General features: G+C 43.3%; 1 protein-coding gene across 1 annotated transcript in view; it reads left to right on the top strand.

Annotated features, from left to right (window-relative positions):
• The first annotated feature begins 2,508 nt into the window (after window positions 1–2,508).
• The window catches only part of LOC118939598 (caM kinase-like vesicle-associated protein), a 189,870-nt gene continuing 174,361 nt past the window's right edge, over window positions 2,509–18,017 (top strand). Inside the window, exon 1 of the mRNA XM_036947835.1 lies at window positions 2,509–2,761. The gene's annotated coding sequence lies outside the window, so the exon portion shown is untranslated. The remainder of the gene's footprint in view (window positions 2,762–18,017) is intronic.

The raw sequence follows: 18,017 nt of genomic DNA, 5'->3' as shown, positions 1-18,017 counted from the left end.
ACAGTATCCTCTGAACAGGTGATGTTGAGATGTGTCTGTTACTTGAACTCTGTGAAACATGTATTTGGGCTGTAACTTCTGAAGCTGGTAACTCTATTGAATTTATCCTCTGCAGCAGAGGTAACTCTGGGTCTTCCTTTCCTGTGGCGGTCCTCATGAGAGCCAGTTTCATCATAGTGCTTGATGGTTTTTGCAACTGCACTTGGAGAAACTTTCAAAGTTCATGAAAAGTTCCAGATTGACTGACCTTCATATCTTATGTGTTATGTGTTATTTCATGGTTTTGATGTCTTCACTATTATTCTACAATGTAGAAAATAGTAAAAATACAGAAAAACCCTAGAATGAGTAGGTGTGTCCAACCTTTTGACTGGTACTGCATATATATATATATATATATATATATATATATATATATATATATATATATATATATATATATGGATTTCACATGAATGGGCAGGGGAGCCAGGACCAGCCAATCAGAATTATTTTTACCCCACCAAAAGGGCATTAATACAGACAGAAATACTCCTCAGTTTCATCAGCTGTCTGGGTGGCTGGTCTGAGACGATCCCGCAGGTGAAGAACCCAGATGTGAAGGTCCTGGGCTGGTGTGGTTACACGTGGTCTGCGGGTGTGCGGCCGGTTGGACATCCTGCAAAATTATCAAAAACAACTTTGAGGCAGCTTATTGGAGAGAAATAAATATTCACTTCTCTGGTAATAGATCTGGTGGACATTCCTGTTGTCAGCATGTCAATTGCACAATCCCTCAAAATTGAGACATTTGTGGCATTGTGTTGTGTGACAAAACTGTACATTATAGAGTGGCCTTTTATTGTCTCCAGCACAAGGTGCACATGTGTAATGATTATGCTTTTTAATCAACTTCTTGATATGCTACACCTGTCAAGTGGATTGATTATCTTGGCGAAGGAGAAATGCTGACTAACAGGGATGTAAACTAATTTCTGCACAAAAGAGAGAGAGAAATTAGCTTTTTGTGCATATGGAACATTTCTGGGATCTTTTATTTCAGCTCATGAAACCTGGGAACAACACTTTACATGTTGCCTTTATATTTTTGTTCAGTGTTTTTGTCTCTAAAGGGTTAAAGCTGTTACACATCAGCAGATCAATCTACACAGAAAAGTTTTCATCTGTCTCTGTTGGTCTGTCTCTCTCTCCTTCTCTCTCTCTCTCTCTCTCTCTGTCTCTCTCTCTCTCCTTCTCTCTCTCTCTCTCTCTCTCTGTCTCTCTCTCCGTCTCTCTCTCCGTCTCCTTCTCTCTCTCTCTCTCTCCGTCTCCTTCTCTCTCTCTCTCTCTGTCTCTCTCTCTGTCTCTCTCTCCCTCTCTCTCTCTCTCTCCGTCTCCTTCTCTCTCTCTCTCTCTCTCCGTCTCCTTCTCTCTCTCTCTCTCTCTCCGTCTCCTTCTCTCTCTCTCTCTCTCCGTCTCCTTCTCTCTCTGTCTCTCTCTCTGTCTCTCTCTCCCTCTCTCTCTCTCTCTCCGTCTCCTTCTCTCTCTCTCTCTCTCCGTCTCTCTCTCTCCATCTCACTCTCTCTCCGTCTCTCTCTCTCTCCGTCTCTCTCTCTCTCTCTCCGTCTCTCTCTCTCTCTCTCTCTCCGTCTCCTTCTCTCTCTCTCTCTCTCTCTCACTCTCTCCGTCTCCTTCTCTCTCTCTCTCTCTCTCTCTCTCCATCTCTCTCTCTCTCTCGGTCTCCTTCTCTCTCTCTCTCTCTCTCTCTCTCTCTCTCTCTCTCTCTCCGTCTCCTCTCTCTCTCTCTCTCTCTCTCTCTCTCTCTGTCTCCTTCTCTCTCTCTCTCTCTCTCTCTGTCTCTCTCTCCGTCTCTCTCTCCGTCTCTCTTTCTCTCTCTCTCGTTCTCTCTGTGTGTCCGTCAATGTGGGCAGCTTCAGTGTATTCCGAGGGTAAATTAATGTTGAGGTATAATCCCATGTGTTAATCCAGACCACTCTCAATCTGTCAATATGTGCATGTGCTGTGTTTGTTTGTCTGCTGTGCATGTGTGTGTGTGACCTAGTCAAGAGACAGACAGACAGACAGACAGATAGACAGACAGACAGACAGACAGACAGACAGACAGACAGACAGACAGACAGACAGATAAAGGTCAAGTGTCAGGATGGAATGAAAGATAGAGCAATCAACAGCAAAGGAAAGAAGAGGGAGAGACTCAATTGAGAGAAAAAACGGCAAGCAGACAAACATGCCTACTCAAAAAAAATGTCTCCCCTAACTCACTCAATACCTAACCTTTTGCATAGACCTATCGACTTTACCAGGAGAACCAACCCCCCAAATCATTAAAAGTTAAAGGAGAGCAATGAGCAGTAAGACACCAGATTTACTCGGAGAGAGAGAGGGGGGGGGGGGGGGAGTAGAGAGAGAGAAAGAGCGATAGAGAGGGAGGAGAGAGGGAGAGCGAGATTATTTATTTCTCATGGGGAGAGATAGTGAGAGTGGGAGGGAGGGGGCAGTTACAGCGCGCTGAAATACGCGAACCGATTCCCACAGAGAGACAGACGGCATCAGTCGTGTCTGAGCTATGGCGAGCTGCTGTTTGTTCTTTTACCGAGTCGTGAGAGCGGATGCTCCGAAACGATTTTGTTTTTGAAAATAACTACTAGACCGAAAACACCAAACAGGCTACTTCTGAGGTTTGTGTTCCTGTTAAAGTTTGGATTTTAGACAGTGCACTGCGTGAAGCAGCTATATCGACTCTACCTACACCGAACAGCAGGTAAGTCCAGTTGACATGTTTATCTGTTTGTTTTTATCCAGTTTCAATCGTTTCTCAGTGATGCATTCTAGTGGAGAAAAGAGAGAGAGAGAGAAATTTAAGCAAGGGGACATTTCCCATTTGGCTAGCACAGATGCGCGCTTGTGTGTGCGTAGTCAAATTTATGCGGTGAAAAAGTGTCTGTCCCTATCCACGTTTCCATTTTATGCGAGTAAAGTCATGCCACATAAAAAAGATAATGACAGCTGTGATAGAAACAGGATGTTTCGGTACAATTTTGTAAATGCGAACAGATCATTTGTGTCCGTACACTTATTTTATGCGAGAAATGGCGGTGGAAACGCCTTTATGCGCAAATATTGATATAACAACCATCATATCGAAGTAAACTTGGGAGTCATGCGATGATATGGTGTGTGGTCCTCCCACTATGACTGGAGAAACCATGCAGTTTATTAGGCTGCAGATGAATTAAGTTAGGATGAACTTTACAGGGTGCTGAAAGTGCATGGTGATCTTTATGCTCCTTTGCAATAAATATCAAGGGTGTAATTCTGGTGATATAATGATCGATGCTTGACTACAGTTTGACAAATAAAAATGATCTCACCCTTACCCATAATAATCCAATTGTTGTCAACTGCAAGCCCACTATTCCGGGCCTTCCTGCATGTGGGCATTTTGCAGTAACACCCTCTTTCTAGCATCCCATTGGCTCCTGCATGAACCCCCCCCCCCCCCCCCCCCCCCCAAGTACCCCATTGATTCCTGCATGAATCCCCGGGGGAGCTTCATGCTTGTGTCACACTTCTGAATGTGGGTCAAAAGGGAACTAAAAGTATTATGTCAAAGTATTTGATTTTTCGCCCAACCTATCGGAGTCCCCTTCACTACCTAGCGGGAGACGTGTAAATTGTGATTTGACTTGTGATTTAGAGAAAAACACTTTGAACTGTTGGAAACAAGGAAATATAATGACTATTCTAATTCTATAGTTAGACTATAATATTGGGCACTTTGAATACAGTGTTGTTTGACATGACAACAAATGAAAATGCCGGGGAGGAGTTATTGTGACAGGGTAGGAACCAAAGTGTTGATAAGTGTTTCCTAGGGGGCCCTGTAATCTTTGGCTACATTGAACATTTTCTTTTAGCTACTTCATGTAGGTAACAATATTTAGCTTCCTGTTTTATTTATGAGATACTGTTGCACAAAACATGCAGATGTAAGCATTAGCAACTAATAGGATTTTGGCCCAACTTGCTAAGAAAAGACAAACTAGCTGATGCTGAAAAAACAAACTAATAGTGTCACTATAGAACGCTAGTGGATTTATGGTAAGAAACAAAGTGAAAACAGTATTGTTGTCATCAACATTGTTGCATATGCTGCATTGGCCATGCAGGCTGAACGCAAGTGTCTCGTGGGAGAGGGGAGAGTGATGTCTCAAGTAGCGAAGTAAACCTTCAAAATGGACATTACACACGGCGTATAACATTTAACAAACCAAACATTCAGAGCTGTCTGTCCCATTCCCAGGTAGGTTACAAGGCGCTTTGTCGCCAGTACCTATGACTGGTCGGTAGGGTAACCTCCATGATAATGTTTTTTCCCCCTGGGTCTATTTTTTTATGCGTGCGGTACAGCACTGGGTGCCAGCCGGTTAGCGCCTAAACCGAATGAGGCTCGTTGTGATAACATTACCCTCAGGTGGCACATCACTGATCACGGAGCCCTGGTTCCCAGAGTGGGCCGGGCTTTAGGCAAACCTTTGCACATAAACACAATTCTTTCAACCGAGTTCCGGTGTTCACGGTGTTAAAGAGAAAGGACATCATCATTTCCACCCCAATCTTTTTGTAGTAAAACATAAAGAGGAACATGACATCAACCAATTAGAATACAATGCCTATTTCTAATTGGTTAAAATCACGATACACATTGAGGATGTCATAGGAAACACTTATCTTCCTCTAAATGTTTTTCCCCCAAAATCTATAAAAGTGCCATTTTCACATGTTGATGTTGGGGTGGTGCTGGAAATGACTTTTCTGATTAAAAGTGATGTTTCTCGCATGTGAGTTCGATTGTTCCTTCTCCATGTCCAGACACACGGAGTGGTAGAAATGGAATAACAACCAATCTCTCCACAAGGTAGCGTCTCGCCCCTTCAGATGGCATTTCACGGGAGGCTCGCTGTCTGCTCCGACCAGTTGTCACCCTGGATCATGCCAACAGTCTACAATCTATTTTTCAAGATGAGGGAGCCCGAGTGCCCCGTTGGGACACACTGGTGCACCGGTGGCCTCGGACCCTCCTTTACGCGTTTCCGTCAGTGGTTCTGATTCAGCCCACATTGAGAGGAGAGGGTGCACCAGGAGGACTTGCCATTGATTCTTGTGGCTCCTCGTTGGCCCAAGCTTCTTTGCTGATAGGCTAGCCAGTACCCAGTGGGGTGATTTTATCGACGCCACTTCGAGTTTAGATGATTTAAACATGCAGCTCTGGTCTCGTATGTTCATTTCTTACCCATCATTTATAGAGTTTGCAAGAAAGGGGCGGTTCCGTCTGGCTGACACGCTCTCTGACCTCACTGAGGGGCGTGACTTGTCACTTGTACAAAGTTATGTAAAACAATTATCTCTTAGAGTTTCTCAAATCACATCCCTCTCTTAACAAAAACAGTTTCATCATTTTGTCATATTACATTCACAACAGGTAGTATGGAAACTCCAGCTATACTTTCCAAGTTACAGGATTTCCTTTATAACGTTCATGACATCACAAAATAACAAAACAAAATTATATTAGTGTTCTATAGATGACCTCTGACCATTCCCCATGTTCTATGTTAGAAATGTTGTTCCAGTAATTCGCTTTAGAACGTGTTAGAGTTTCGGCAGGGGAAAATGTCCCTTTGAAACAAAGGACATTTCTTTGGTGAATATTTGGAGAGGGAGATCTGAATCTTCTCAACTTCATTTACAACAGGACGTGAGTTGTTAATCTCCACGAGTCATTTCCTTCCCTCTCTACGGATATTAATCAGTTTAGATAGTGACTGTCTGTCTCCACACTACTGTCTGTCTCCACACTACTGTCTGTCTCCACTCTACTGTCTGTCTCCACTCTACTGTCTGTCTCCACTCTACTGTCTGTCTCCACTCTACTGTAATAACATGTTGATATTAATCAGTTTAGAAAGTGACTGTCTGTCTCCACTCTACTGTCTGTCTCCACTCTACTGTCTGTCTCCACTCTACTGTCTGTCTCCACTCTACTGTAATAACATGTTGATATTAATCAGTTTAGAAAGTGACTGTCTGTCTCCACTCTACTGTCTGTCTCCACTCTACTGTAATAACATGTTGATATTAATCAGTTTAGAAAGTGATTGTCTGTCTCCACTCTACTGTCTGTCTCCACTCTGTCTGTCTCTACTCTACTGTTGGTCTCCACTCTGCTGTCTGTCTCCACACTACTGTCTGTCTCCACACTACTGTCTGTCTCCACTCTACTGTCTGTCTCCACTCTACTGTCTGTCTCCACTCTACTGTCTGTCTCCACTCTACTGTAATAACATGTTGATATTTATCAGTTTAGAAAGTGACTGTCTGTCTCCACTCTACTGTCTGTCTCCACTCTACTGTCTGTCTCCACTCTACTGTCTGTCTCCACTCTACTGTCTGTCTCCACTCTACTCTAGAGCCATGAGGGATCAGTATGGAGGAATAGTTAGGGTTCATTTTCAAGGCAATGTTACTGCATTAACAAAGACATTGACATTTTACTAATTTAACAGACTCTCTTATCCAGAGCGACTTACAGTAGTGAGTCATTTAGCAGACTCTCTGATCCAGAGCCACTACAGTAGTGAATCATTTAGCAGACTCTCTGATCCAGAGCCACTACAGTAGTGAATCATTTAGCAGACTCTCTGATCCAGAGCCACTACAGTAGTGAATCATTTAGCAGACTCTCTGATCCAGAGCCACTACAGTAGTGAATCATTTAACAGACTCTCTGATCCAGAGCCACTACAGTAGTGAGTCATTTAGCAGACTCACTTATCCAGAGAGCCGTACAGTAGTGAGTCATTTAGCAGACTCTCTTAACAGGAGAGCCATACAGTAGTGAGTCATTTAACAGACTCTCTGATCCAGAGCCACTACAGTAGTGAGTCATTTAGCAGACTCTCTTATCCAGAGAGCCATACAGTAGTGAGTCATTCAACAGACTCTCTTATCCAGAGATACTTACAGTAGTAAGTCATTTAGCAGACTCTCTGATCCAGAGCCCATACAGTAGTGAGTCATTTAGCAGACTCTCTTATCCAGACAGCCATACAGTAGTGAGTCATTTAGCAGACTCTCTGATCCAGAGCCCATTCAGTAGTGAGTCATTTAACAGACTCTTATCCAGAACCACTACAATGTGTTTGGCTAATGGACTGTTTGTTGTTCCATGTAGTGAATCTGTAAGGCCAAAAATAATTTTCATCAAATACATTTTTTTTTTACATTTTTTTTTTTTATGCTTCAAAGGGGTCATAAAATGTCTAATCAAATAGCTACATGAACTGGAAGGGCTTCAATTGAAGTCCTTTTGCCTGAGCAGCGCTGTACAAAACAAACCTGCAATACTATTGAACATTCTCAGCATTTCTATGTTCACCTTGTTGATAAGGAGAATAACCTGTTTATAGTAATGCAGTCCAAATACAGCGTGTAAAAAATAGCTGCGTTATAAACACACCTGCTGAAGAACACACCTGCTAAGGAACACACCTGCTGAAGAACACACCTGCTGAGGAACACACCTGCTGAGGAACACACCTGCTGAAGAACACACCTGCTGAGGAACACACCTGCTGAGGAACACACCTGCTGAGGAACACACCTGCTGAAGAACACACCTGCTGAAGAACACACCTGCTGAAGAACACACCTGCTGAAGAACACACCTGCTAAGGAACACACCTGCTGAAGAACACACCTGCTGAGGAACACACCTGCTGAGGAACACACCTGCTGAGGAACACACCTGCTGAGGAACACACCTGCTGAGGAACACACCTGCTGAAGGACACACCTGCTGAGGAACACACCTGCTGAAGAACACACCTGCTGAGGAACACACCTGCTGAAGAACACACCTGCTGAGGAACACACCTGCTGAGGAACACACCTGCTGAGGAACACACCTGCTGAAGAACACACCTGCTGAGGAACACACCTGCTGAAGAACACACCTGCTGAGGAACACACCTGCTGAGGAACACACCTGCTGAGGAACACACCTGCTGAGGAACACACCTGCTGAAGAACACACCTGCTGAAGAACACACCTGCTGAAGAACACACCTGCTGAAGAACACACCTGCTGAAGAACACACCTGCTGAAGAACACACCTGCTAAGGAACACACCTGCTGAAGAACACACCTGCTGAAGAACACACCTGCTGAAGAACACACCTGCTGAGGAACACACCTGCTGAAGAACACACCTGCTGAGGAACACACCTGCTGAGGAACACACCTGCTGAAGAACACACCTGCTGAAGAAAACACCTGCTGAAGAACACACCTGCTGAAGAACACACCTGCTGAAGAACACACCTGCTGAAGAACACACCTGCTGAAGAACACACCTGCTGAAGGACACACCTGCTGAAGGACACACCTGCTGAGGAACACACCTGCTGAAGAACACACCTGCTGAAGAACACACCTGCTGAAGAACACACCTGCTGAAGGACACACCTGCTGAAGAACACACCTGCTGAAGAACACACCTGCTGAGGAACACACCTGCTGAGGAACACACCTGCTGAGGAACACACCTGCTGAGGAACACACCTGCTGAAGAACACACCTGCTGAAGAACACACCTGCTGAGGAACACACCTGCTGAGGAACACACCTGCTGAGGAACACACCTGCTGAGGAACACACCTGCTGAGGAACACACCTGCTGAAGAACACACCTGCTGAAGAACACACCTGCTGAAGAACACACCTGCTGAGGAACACACCTGCTGAGGAACACACCTGCTGAGGAACACACCTGCTGAGGAACACACCTGCTGAAGAACACACCTGCTGAAGAACACACCTGCTGAAGAACACACCTGCTGAGGAACACACCTGCTGAAGAACACACCTGCTGAAGAACACACCTGCTGAAGGACACACCTGCTGAGGAACACACCTGCTGAGGAACACACCTGCTGAGGAACACACCTGCTGAGGAACACACCTGCTGAAGAACACACCTGCTGAAGAACACACCTGCTGAAGAACACACCTGCTGAAGAACACACCTGCTGAATATCCTGATAAGAGGAAGTCTACCTACGGCTCCTCGCCTCTTCTCATAAAACCAATAAGCCTAGGCATGTTATAAACACTATGTAACAGCCAAACTAATACACACCCCTATGGAGGAGAAACACACTGATTAACACCCCTATGGAGGGGAAACACACGGATTAACACCCCTATGGAAGAGAAACACTGATTAACACCCCTATGGAGGAGAAACGCACTGATTAACACCCCTATGGAGGAGAAACACACTGATTAACACCCCTATGGAGGAGAAACACTGATTAACACCCCTATGGAGGAGAAACACTGACTAACACCCCTATGGAGGAGAAACACACTGATTAACACCCCTATGGAGGCAGGAGAAGAAGAGAAGCTCACTCCAAGTCTATCAAAACTTCCAAACCGTCTATAGCATTCGATTATGAGACGGTTGAATCCAAAGTTGTGTTATATATATTCATTGGCTATGTCGTAGCACATTTTGAAAAAATAAATTATTGATACATGACTAGCTCTAACACTTTTAATCTGCAAAAAACTTTTACACTAGAACTGCTGGGCCTGCAGGGACAAGCTAATTAACAGTCATTCTGACTGCAAGATTATAACAGTGTAATTAATACATTTCCTATATGCTATCACAAAAATAATCATTTTGTTTTGTTAATTAAGGGCTTAGAGGTAAAAGAGTACGGGCAAATAAATATTTTCAATAACACAATGTTCATCAGTTTACTTTGTGCTATATGTAAAAACAACAAAAACAAACAAACAAAACAATTCAAGTGTTCAATAAATTTTATTAGTGGATTGCCTTTTTCTTACAACTGTGAAACAGAAAGCAGATGTGTTGGAATGCGGAAACATCTTCTAATTATTTTTTTACATTTTTATTAAGCATACCCCAAAACAGGGTGAAATAGTGAAAACGTCAGTTGCCTAAATATTAGGACTGGGAATTGCCAAGGACAATAAGTATCGCTATTCTCACAATTCTTTATGTATTGCGATTCGAAACTAAGAAAACAAGTTTTGGATCATTCATGGAAATTAAAAGTGCTGAAAACAAATTGACTCCCTATATATATATATATATATTTATATATAAAAAAAGATGGAGAACAAGCTATGAAGTAAAACTACTGGAGTTTTGGTGCAAGTACAGCCAACTAGCACAAAAATAATATTGCGACATTGGCGAAATTATAAGATATATCGTCAAAAGTAATACCCCGATATTTAACCGGTATCGATTTATTTCCCCCATCACTACTAAACATCGTTATAAAAGCCAAGTGTGTGTATTCACGCAATGGAATCAGCTGGTAGCTTGTCCATATTACATAACCAATGGGATCAGCTGGAGCTTGTCCATGTTACATAACCAATGGGATCAGCTGGAGCTTATCCATGTTACATAACCAATGGGATCAGCTGGAGCTTGTCCATGTTACATAACCAATGGAATCAGCTGGAGCTTATCCATGTTACATAACCAATGGAATCAGCTGGTAGCTTATCCACGTTACATAACCAATGGGATCAGCTGGAGCTTGTCCATGTTACATAACCAATGGGATCAGCTGGTAGCTTATCCATGTTACATAACCAATGGGATCAGCTGGTAGCTTGTCCATGTTACATAACCAATGGGATCAGCTGGAGCTTGTCCATGTTACATAACCAATGGGATCAGCTGGAGCTTATCCATGTTACATAACCAATGGAATCAGCTGGAGCTTGTCCATGTTACATAACCAATGGGATCAGCTGGTAGCTTGTCCATGTTACATAACCAATGGGATCAGCTGGTAGCTTGTCCATGTTACATAACCAATGGAATCAGCTGGAGCGTGTCCATGTTACATAACCAATGGAATCAGCTGGAGCTTATCCATGTTACATAACCAATGGGATCAGCTGGTAGCTTGTCCATATTACATAACCAATGGGATCAGCTGGAGCTTATCCATGTTACATAACCAATGGAATCAGCTGGTAGCTTATCCATGTTACATAACCAATGGGATCAGCTGGAGCTTGTCCATGTTATATAACCAATGGAATCAGCTGGAGCTTGTCCATGTTACATAACCAATGGGATCAGCTGGAGCTTGTCCATGTTACATAACCAATGGAATCAGCTGGTAGCTTATCCACGTTACATAACCAATGGAATCAGCTGGAGCTTGTCCATGTTACATAACCAATGGGATCAGCTGGAGCTTGTCCATGTTACATAACCAATGGAATCAGCTGGAGCTTGTCCATGTTACATAACCAATGGAATCAGCTGGAGCTTGTCCATGTTACATAACCAATGGAATCAGCTGGAGCTTATCCAAGTTACATAACCAATGGGATCAGCTGGAGCTTGTCCATGTTACATAACCAATGGGATCAGCTGGAGCTTATCCATGTTACATAACCAATGGGATCAGCTGGAGCTTATCCATGTTACATAACCAATGGGATCAGCTGGAGCTTGTCCATGTTACATAACCAATGGGATCAGCTGGAGCTTATCCATGTTACATAACCAATGGGATCAGCTGGAGCTTATCCATGTTACATAACCAATGGGATCAGCTGGTAGCTTATCCATGTTACATAACCAATGGGATCAGCTGGAGCTTATCCATGTTACATAACCAATGGAATCAGCTGGTAGCTTATCCATGTTACATAACCAATGGGATCAGCTGGAGCTTGTCCATGTTACATAACCAATGGGATCAGCTGGAGCTTATCCATGTTACATAACCAATGGGATCAGCTGGTAGCTTGTCCATGTTACATAACCAATGGGATCAGCTGGAGCTTATCCATGTTACATAACCAATGGAATCAGCTGGAGCTTGTCCATGTTACATAACCAATGGAATCAGCTGGAGCTTATCCATGTTACATAACCAATGGAATCAGCTGGAGCTTATCCATGTTACATAACCAATGGAATCAGCTGGAGCTTATCCATGTTACATAACCAACAAAAGATGGTGAGTATGTTGCTGATGTTATTTTTGTTTGAGATGTAGGGCCTGCTCTCTCAGTGATGACATTTTCTTGTGATCATCGGTCACTGGCTTGCTCTATCCAAATGGTGCAACCACCTGCTCAGTCCGCACCGTCCTTGATTTTTTTGCACTTAGGCCTCGGAGGTGTAAGTTCAGGTTTCCCTCCTCTCCTTCTTCTACTGTTGGGAGAAGGAGGGGAGCAGGCCATACTATTGGGAGAAGGAGGAGAGCAGGCCCTACTGTCGGGAGAAGGAGGAGAGCAGGCCCTACTGCCGGGAGAATGAGGGGAGCAGGCTCTACTGTCGGGAGAAGGAGGAGAGCAGGACCTACAGTCGGGAGAAGGAGGGGAGCAGGACCTACTACCTGGAGAAGGGGGGGAGCAGGCTCTACTGTTGGGAGAAGGAGGGAAGCTGGTCCTACTGTCGGGAGAAGGAGGGGAGCCTTACCCTACTGTAGGGAGAAGGAGGGGAGCCTTACCCTACTGTAGGGAGAAGGAGGGGAGCCTTACCCTACTGTAGGGAGAAGGAGGGGAGCTGGCCCTACTGTCGGGAGAAGGAGGGTATGTGTATGACCTTCTGCCTGCCCCTGGACCCAGCTACCTGCCTCCTCCTGTGTATGACATTCTGCCTGCCCCTGGACCCAGCTACCTGCCTCCTCCTGTGTATGACCTTCTGCCTGTCCCTGGACCCAGCTACCTGCCTCCTCCTGTGTATGACCTTCTGCCTGCCCCTGGACCCAGCTACCTGCCTCCTCCTGTTTATGACCTTCTGCCTGCTCCTGGACCCAGCTACCTGCCCCTGGACCCAGCTACCTGCCCCTGGACCCAGCTACCTGCCCCTGGACCCAGCTACCTGCCCCTGGACCCAGCTACCTGCCCCTGGACCCAGCTACCTGCCCCTGGACCCAGCTACCTGCCCCTGGACCCAGCTACCTGCCTCCTCCTGTGGTCCTTTACAAATAAACACCTGCTGCGCCCTGCGCTTGAAACCAGCTCTCTGTCTCCCATCATGTTCATTACACAGTGTTTGGTTGAAAGCAGACTGAACCAGGTTTTCCTCTAGGATTTGGCCTGTGCTTAGCTCTATTCCGTTTTTTATCCTGAATAACTCCCCAGTCCTTAACGACGACAAGCATACCCATAACATGATGCAGCCACCACTATGCTTGAAAATATGAAGAGTGATACTCAGTGATGTGTTGTATTGGATTTGCCCCAAACATAACACTTTGTATTCAGGGCAAAAAGTGAATTGCTTTGACACATTTTTTGCAGTATTACTTTAGTGCCTTGTTGCAAAAATGAATATTTTTTATTTTGTACAGGATTCCTTCTTTTCACTCTGTCAATTAGGTTAGTATTTGTGGAGTAACTACAATGTTGTTTTGTCCTATCACAGCCATTACACTCTGTAATTGTTTTGAAGTCACCATTGGCCTCATGGTGAAATCCCTGAGCGGTTTCCTTCCTCTCCGGCAACTGATTTAGGAAGGACGCCTGTATCTTTGTAGTGTATTGATACACCATCCATAGTGTAATGAATAACTTCACTATGGTCAACGGGATATTCAGCATCAGATGTTTTGACCCATCGACCAATAGGTGCCCTTTTTTGAAAAACCTCCATGTGTCTTTGTGGTTGAACCTGTGTTTGAAATTCACTGCTGGACTGAGGGACCTTACAGATAAATGAATGTGTGGGGTACAGAGATGAGGTAGTCATTCAGAAATCCAATTAAACCCTATTATTTAACACGGAGTCCATGCTATTTATTATTTGATTTGTTAAGCAAGGCTTTTTAATAGCAATGGGGTTTAGATACTTATTGACTCAAGACATTTCAGCTTTTCATTTTTAATTAATAAAAATATATATATATAATAATTCCACTTTGACAATATGGGATATTGATCCGTTTTACATTCAGGCTGTAACACATTAAAATGTGGGAAAAGTTAAGGGGTGTGAATACTTTCTGAAGGCACTTAATCTTAAACTGACTAACTGTAAGTCCCTCTGGATAAGAATGTCTTCTAAATGACTCACTACTGTAGTGGCTCTGGATAAGAGAGTCTGCTAAATGACTCACTACTGTAAGTCTCTCTGGATCAGAGTGTTCGCTAAATGACTCACTACTGTAATGACTCTGGATCAGAGTGTTTGCTAAATGACTCACTACTGTAATGACTCTGGATAAGAGAGTCTGCTAAATGACTCACTACTGTAAGTCTCTCTGGATAAGAATGTCTGCTAAATGAGTCACTACTGTATGTCTCTCTGGATAAGAGAGTATGCTAAATGACTCACTACTGTATGTCCCTCTGGATAAGAGAGTCTCCTAAATGACTCACTACTGTAAGTCTCTCTGGCTAAAATGTAAATGTAATTAGTGGGTGATGGTGATTTCAGATCAGCCTAAATGACAGTGAGGCTGTATATGGCTCAGGTACTGACATACTGCAGATATATAATGTAAAGTTTGAAGGCTGCTACCATTCAAAAGTTTGGGGTCACTTAGAAATGTCCTTGTTTTTTATTTATTTTTATTTTTAAGTCCACTAAAATAACATCAAATTGATCAGAAATACAGTGTAGACATTGTTAAATTTGTAAATGACTATTGGAGCTGGAAATGGCAGATTTTTTAATGAAATATCTACATAGGCGTACAGAGGCCCATTATCAGCAACCATCACTCCTGTGTTCCAATGGTTAGCTAATAAATTTGTCATTTTAAAAGGCTAATTGATCATTAGAAAACCCTTTGTAATTCTGTTAGCACAGCTGAAAACTGTTGTCCTGATTTAAAGAAGCATTAAAACTGGCCTTCTTTAGACTAGTTGAGTATCTGTAGCATCAGTATTTGTGGGTTCGATTACAGGCTCAAAATGGCCAGAAACAAATAACTTTCTTCTGAAACTTGTCAGTCTATTCTTGTTCTGTGAAATGAAGGCTATTCCATGTGAGAAATTGCCAATAAATGGAAGATCTCGTAAATCGCTGTGCACTGCTCCCTTCACAGAACAGCGCAAACGGTCTCCAATCAGAATAGAAAGAGGAGTGGGAGGCCCCGGTGCACAACTGAGCAAGAGGACAAGTACATTAGAGTGTCTAGTTTGAGAAGCAGATGCCTCAGAAGTGCTCAACTGGCAGTTCAAATAAATAGTCCCCGACAAAACACCAGTCTCAACTTCGAAAGTGAAGAGGTGACTCCGGGATGCTGGCCTTCTAGGCAGAGTAACAATGAAAAAGCCATATCTAAGACTGGCCAATAAAAAGGAAAGATTAACTTCTTGACGCTACCCATCCCTTAAGCGGGATAATTGTCAACAGCAACCGCTGAATAGCATAGCGCCCCAGTCAAATAATATTACTAAAAAATATTCATATTCATGAAATCACAAGTGCAATATTGCAAAACACAGCTTAGCCTTTTGTTAATCCACCTGTCGTCTCAGATTTTGAAATGATGCTTTACAGCGAAAGCAATCCAAGCGTTTGTGTAAGTTTATCGATAGCCTAACAAAACATTATGTACACTAAGCATTAAGTAGCTAAGTCACGAAAATCAGAAAAGCAATCAAATTAATCGTTTACCTTTTGATCTTTGGATGTTTTCACTCACGAGACTCCCAGTTACACAACAAATGTTCCTTTTGTTCCATAAAGATTATTTTTATATCTAAATACCTCCGTTTGTTTGTCGCGTTATGTTCAGAAATCCACAGGAAAGAGCGGTCATGACAACGCAGACAACTTCCAAATAATATCCATTATGTCCACAGAAACATGTCAAACGTTTTTTATAATCAATCCTCAGGTAGTTTTTAAAATATATATTCGATAATATATCAACTGTGAGTGTAGGTTTTTCAAAAGGACCGGGAGAAACAATGGCCGCTTTACTCTGTTACGCTACACTCACTCTGAGAGCCCCCACCTATCCACTTACGCTCATTAATAAAAGCCTGAAACTATGTCTAAAGACTGTTGACACCTTAGGGAAGCCATAGAAAACGGAATCTGGTTGATATCCCTTTAAATGGAGGATAGGCATGCATAGGAACAGAGAGGTTTCAAAATAAGAGGCACTTCCTGATTGGATTTTCCTCAGGTTTTCGCCTGCAATATCAGTTCTGTTATATTCACGGACAATATCTTGACAGTTTTGGAAACTTTAGAGTGTTTTCTATCCTAATCTGACAATTATATGCATATTCTAATTTCTGGGGCTGAGAAATAGGCAGTTTCAAATGGGTACATTTTTAGCCAAAAACGAAAATACTGCCCCCTACACGCATAAGGTTAAGATGGGCAAAAGAACACAGACACTGGATAGAGGAACTCTACCTTGTATTTATATCAACCCTCTGATTACAGTGAAGAGCTCTGTTCTGGGACAGCTGCAGCTTAACTAGGTATTTCCTTGCAGCACTCGACTGGACTAAATTAGAGGCTGCAGGACTTGCTTTTCGGGGTGTGGTGTCAACAAAGCAGAGCATCTCTTTATTAAGGACATACCTCTCCCCATCTTTACACCCATTGAATCTATACGTTTTGACCATGACAGTTTACAATCTAAGGTAACGCCAAGTAATTTAGTCTCCTCAACTTGTTCAACAGCCACACAATTCATTACCAGATTCAGCTGAGGTCTAGAACTTAAGAAATGATTTGTACCAAATACACTGCTCTTAGTTTTAGAGATGTTCAAGACCAGTTTATTATTGGCCACCCATTCCAAAACAGACTGTCACTCTTTGTTAAGGGTTTCAGTGACTTCATTAGCTGTGGTTGCTGATGCGTATATGGTTGAATCAACAGCAAACATGGACTCACATGTTTTGTTTATTGCCAGTGTCAGGTCATTGGTAAAAATAGAAAAGAGTAGAGGGCCTAAAGAGCTTCCCTGCGGTACACCACACTTTACATGTTTTACATTAGAGAAGCTTCCATTAAAGAAAGCTTTCATTAGATACAGTGCCTTGCGAAAGTATTAGGAAAGGACTGCTGTGCTCTTTGCGGTATTTTTATTTTTTTATGTATTATTTCGTATTAGCCTAAAAAATGGGTTGTGTTATTACGTATAACGTACATACATTACGATTAACAGCCGAGAAGAACTATTGGATATCAGAGTGGCGATAACTCACCACCAGCATTACGACCAGGAATACGACTTTCCCGAACCAGATCCTTTGTTCGCACCCCCTAGGGCAATTGAATCCCAAAACCACGCTGGCAAAGGAGAGGTATTCGGTATTCAGAGTGGACTTCTAGTCCGACTCAGGAGGTGCGCCACACACGCTTCCGAGTATATTATTTGCTTATCTTCCGTCTCTTGATAATGAAGTTAATGGATAATGAAGTTGATGAGCTCAGGGCAAGGATCTCTTTGCATGAGAGACAGGGATGTCTACACTATGTTTCACGGGCCCGAGTCAGTCCAGCCAGTTGGGTTTCTCAGTTCATCACGCAGACAGGAATAAGCATCTCTCCGGGAAGAAGAGCGGGGGTGTATGGTTCATGATTAACGACTCATTGTGATAACATACAGGAACTCAAGTAGTTTCATTCACCTGACATAGAATACCTCACAATGAAATGCTGACCGTATCACCTCCCAAGATAATTCTCTTCAGTTATAGTCACAGCTGTGTATATCCCCCCTCAAGCGGATACCACGACGGCCTTCAAAGAACTTCACTGGACTTTATGCAAACTGGAAACCATATATCCTGAGGCTGCATTTATTGTAGCTGGGGATTTTAACAAAGCAAATTTGAGGAAAACGCTATCAACACATCGACTGTAATAATCTCGGTGCTAAAACACTCAACCACTGTTACCGGGACAACAAGAACCTCCCCCGCCCTCCTTTCGGCAAAACTGACCACGACTCCA

Source organism: Oncorhynchus mykiss, chromosome 16 (genome assembly GCF_013265735.2).
Source record: "Oncorhynchus mykiss isolate Arlee chromosome 16, USDA_OmykA_1.1, whole genome shotgun sequence".
Lineage (NCBI taxonomy): Eukaryota > Metazoa > Chordata > Actinopteri > Salmoniformes > Salmonidae > Oncorhynchus > Oncorhynchus mykiss.
The sequence above is the reverse complement of the archived record's forward strand: the minus strand, read 5'-3'. Positions and strand labels throughout refer to the sequence as shown.